The sequence below is a fragment of the Vanellus vanellus genome (assembly GCF_965231255.1).
Source record: "Vanellus vanellus genome assembly, chromosome: Z".
NCBI lineage: Eukaryota > Metazoa > Chordata > Aves > Charadriiformes > Charadriidae > Vanellus > Vanellus vanellus.
The window spans coordinates 1026287-1031062 of NC_138908.1; positions in this window are offsets into that span (position 1 = coordinate 1026287).

The window sequence follows — 4776 nt, forward strand, 5'->3', positions numbered from 1 at the left end:
AAGATACAACCATGACCAAGACCTCAGCGGGTTATGATTAAACTTTTCAAGCTTTCAAACTCTGCTCATGCGTGGCAGTAGCTGGGGAACAGAGCAGGAACATCCCTGAAGGGCAGGGGGCTGCCCGAGACCCCTGGGGCTGGGGCGGCATCCCTGGGGGGAAGGAGGGGACGGGGGCTGGCAGCCTCCCCCGTCCAATACTGTGGTAACTCTGTTTGCCTGGCCGGAGAGGTGGGATGGACTACAGCTGTTGCAAAAGGCCAGCAAGGAGAAGTGCTTCGGAGTTTCTTCCTCAAATAATGCACTTTCCAGGCTGGTTTGGGAGCCGCCGGCAGGCTGCAGGGCCCTCCTGGGCTTCACCCCTGGGGAGCTGTCAGCTCGCAGGTGTCGCACACAGTAAAACCGCGGATTTTCTGGCAGGTTGATAAACGCAGCCTCTGCCAGCTCTGGTTCTGCTCCGACTGCCTCAGCCCACCGCTCGGAAAATAATTACCACAACCCGGGAACAGCTCGATGGTCAGACACCGATAAGATTGTGGGTGTAGGAAAAAGCGGATTGCAGCACGTACTCAAGTAAAAAGATACCCTGGTCTTTAGAAATTTCTTGTGTATGAACCGGAGCTTCTCTGCCCTTCGCAGAGGACAGGCTGTCGTGGTCCAGGCTCGTCCAGCTATTTTTTCATGTTAACAGAGCATGGCCGGGCATTTAAAAGAACCGATGTAGTTGTTGATTGTGCACTGAGTGCCCATAGCCAGCCCCCAAGTCTTCATCCTGAGCAACGAGTGGTGAGAACTTCATGTGTCCATCTTCACCTTGAAGCTCACAGGTAAATCTCCAGATCACATGGAAGATCTTTCAGGTTAAGAGACGCCCAGCCTTCTTCCCCCCAGCCACAAAAGTCAAAATCAGCCAAGTCCACCTCCCTGACCCACAAAGCACTCTGCCAGCAACCAGCACAAGATGAAGACAGATGCAGCAATGTCCTTGTTAGGCTCACCCGTCGTTCTTGGCTCTGCCAGCCAGGTGTCCTACAGACCACAGCTCTGCTGCTCCCTCTCCCTGTTGAAGGCTCTGTCCCTCTCAAAGCACCCTTGTGAGCGCACAGCTCCAACCCTGTGCAGAGAAGAAAAGCGTCAAAGCTCCTCACACCTCACATCTTTCCTCAGCCTGTGCAGAGACGGAGAGGGGCAACCCTGCGAGCTGTCCGCCGTGCTGCTCGTAGGACGGGGACCCTCCTCGTACACACCGCCGGACTTGGTCCCAGCCCTTGCCGATGCCCTGCATGCACCCAGCTCAGCAATCTTTCTTTTTCTTTCCTCCATCACTCTGGCTGAACCTCCGCCACCTTCTTAAATATGACAGCCATGTGCACAGGCTAAAAATGTCTTCAAGATTTAATGAAATACATGCTTGTAAAATAGCCATTTTACTACTAGTAAAATTGAATGCTAAACCCACAAAAGTAAAAAACTCTACGAGGATATCTCTTCACTGGAAAGCCAAAAATACTGACCCAGAGAAGAAAAATAATCATAAACCCATAGAATCCCAGGTTGGAAGGGACATCAAGGATCACCTGGTCCAAGTTTTCTTGGCCAAAGCATGGTCTAGACAAGATGGCCCAGCACCCTGTCCTGCTGAATCTTAACAGTGTCCGATGTTGGGGAATCCACCGCTTCCCTGGGGAGATTATTCCAACGTCTGATTATTCTCATTGTGAAAAATTTTCCTCTTGTGTCCAATCAGAATGTCCCCAGGAGTAACTTGTACCCATCACCCCTTGTCTTTTCCATGGGACTCCTTGTAAAAAGAGAGTCACCCTCTTCTGTGTAGCCACACTTTAAATACTGGAACATGGTGATAAGGTCTTCCCTGAGCCTTCTTTTCTTGAGGCTGAAAAAACCCAGTTCTCTCAGCCTTTCTTCATACAGCAGCTTCCCCGGCCTTGGATCATCTTGGTTTCCCTCTCTGGACTCTCTCCAGCCTGTCCACATCTTTTTTTTGTATAGCAAGCACCAAAACTGAACACCGTGTTCCAGGTGTGGCCTGACCAGCGCTGAGTAGAATGAGTTAATGACTTCTTTCTCTCTGCTGGTGATGCCCTTGGTGATGCAGCCTGGCGTTCTGCTGGCTTTCTTTGCAGCACACTGTTCACTGATATTGAGCTTGTCTACCAGGACCCCCAGGGCCCTTTCCACAGAGCTGCTCCCCAGCCAGGTACATCCCAGCCTGTGCTGCACTCCTGGATTATGTTTTCCACGTGCAAGAGCTTACACTTGTCTTTGCTGAACTTCATAAGGTTCTTGTTAGCCCACTCTTCCATCCTATTCAGGCCTTCCTGCAGGGTGGCTCTCCCTTCCCAAGTGTCCATTTCCCCACTCAGTTTGGTATCATCAGCAAACTCCATCAGGGTACACTTGATCCCATCATCCAGATCACTTAACAAAGCTATGAAACAGCATTGGGCCCAGTACCAATCCCTGAGGGACCCCCCCCTTGTGACACATTGCCAGTTTGAGAAGGAGCTACTGACCACCACCCTCGGTGTACTGCCTGGGAGCCAGTGCCCCAGCCACTGCACAGACCACTTGGCTGGACCATAACGCACCACTTTCTCTAGGAGGAGGCTGTGGGGAACTGTGTTGGAAGCCTTGGAGAAATCCAGGTGGACAATGTCCACTGCTCACCCCTCATCAACTAAGCGGGTTACTTTTTCCTAGAAGGTGATCAGGTTTGTCAAGCATGATTTGCCTTTGCTGAATCCATGCTGGCTTTTCCCAGTCATGTGCTTCATTTAACTTGTGATTGCCCCCAGGATGGTTCATTCTATGACTTTCCCAGGGACTGGAGTAAGACTGATGGGCCTAAAATGTCCTGCATCCTCCTTTAAGCCCATCTTGTAGATGGGGATGACATTAGCCTTCTTCCAGTCTTCTGGGGCATCCCCTGATCTCCACAACTTCTCAAAGCTTATGGAAAGTGGCCAAGCCAGGAAGACAGCCAGCTCCCTTAACACCCTCAGGTGGATATTGTCAGGGCCCATCGATTTGTAGGGGTCAAGCTCCCGTAGTAGTTCACATACAAACTCTTCCTTCACTGACAGCGGGTCTGTGTTTCCATCAACCTGGATTGTTGTTCCCAAGGCCTGGGGCCCAACAGTGTGCTGGTAAAGACAGAGGTGAAGGAAGTGTTGAGAACCTCTGCTTTTTCAGCGTTCTTGGTGACTAATTCACCACAAGGCTGTAAAAACAAAGCTTTGACCAGAACTCAGCCTTCCAGTCCAAACAGCCCACTATACCTGGGTGAAGCGTCGCTGCCTTCGGGGTTTGTCTTCTCTGTCTTGCAGTCTGAGGCTTCTGGGGCAGACCAGGACTGGTTGACACATCTGTCTTCATGCTGACAACACTTTCTGCAGCATTTTCTAAGAGAAACTGTGGTCTTCTCCTATATGAGACTGCTAAGGGCAGCAACTACTGTGGTCTCTACTAACAGAGCTTCCCCTCCTACCGCTGCTGTGAAATGGGCACAAACCATGCCCAGAATACCACGTCACAACCCCAAAAACAAGATGCCAGCTGTTACCACTGCGATCTGCAGCAAACTGAATGCCACTCCACTGCATGATTTCTAATCATCCAGCCTTTCCCACAGCAAATCACTTGCAGTTGCACATTGTTCCCACAACTTGGTCAAAATTTCACCATACAAGCTTTTGGGAAGAAGAAGACAAGCAGGTTGTCACAGATTTACCGTAGTGGCAGCGAAGATAAGATAAAACAGTCTTAGCAGTATCCTTGGCTGAAATGCCTGTTGCCTCCAAAACTGCTCAAAAAAGACCAACAGATCACAGAATCACAGAATCATCAGCGTTGGAAGGGACCTCTAGAGATCACCCAGCCCAACTCCCCTGCCACAGCAGGATTGCCTAGAGCACATTACTCAGGACTGCATCCAGGCGGGTCTTGAACATCTCCAGAGAAAGGGACTCCACCCCCTCCCTGGGCAGCCTGTGCCAGTGCTCTGTCACCCTCACTGTAAAGAAGTGTTTCCATGTATTTGAACAGAACTTCCTGTGTTCTAACTTGTGCCCATTGCCCCTTGTCCTGTCACTGGGAACCATTGAAAAGAGCCTGGCTCCATCCTCCTTCAACCCACCCTTTAGATACTTGTACGCCATAATAAGGTCTCCCCTCAGCCTTCTCTTCTCCAGGCTAAAGAGCCCCAGCGCTCTCAGCCTTTCCTCATAAGGGAGATGCTCCAAGCCCTTAATCATCTTAGTTGCCCTTTGCTGGACTCGCTCCAGCAGTTCCCTGTCCCTCTGGAACTGGGGAGCCCAAAACTGGACACAGTATTCCAGTTGTGGCCTCACCAGTGCAGAGTAGAGGGGGAGAATGACCTCCCTCGACCTACTGGCCACACTCTTTCCTATGCAGCCCAGGATTCCATTGGCCTTCTTGGCGACATGGGCACATTGCTGGGTCATGGATAATTTACTGTCTACCACAACCCCCAGATCCTTCTCCTCCAAGCTACTTCCCAGCAGGTCCGCCCCTAACCTGTACTGGTGCTTTGTATTCTTCCTCCCCAGGTGCAGGACCTTGCACTTGCTTTTGTTGAGCCTCATTAGGTTCTTCTCTGCCCAGCTCTCCAGTCTGTCCAGGTCACGCTGGATGGCAGCACAGCCCTCTGGGGTGTCAGCCACCCCACCCAGTTTGGTATCATCAGTGAACTTGCTGAGGATACACTCTGTCCCCTCATCCAGGGCATTAATGAAT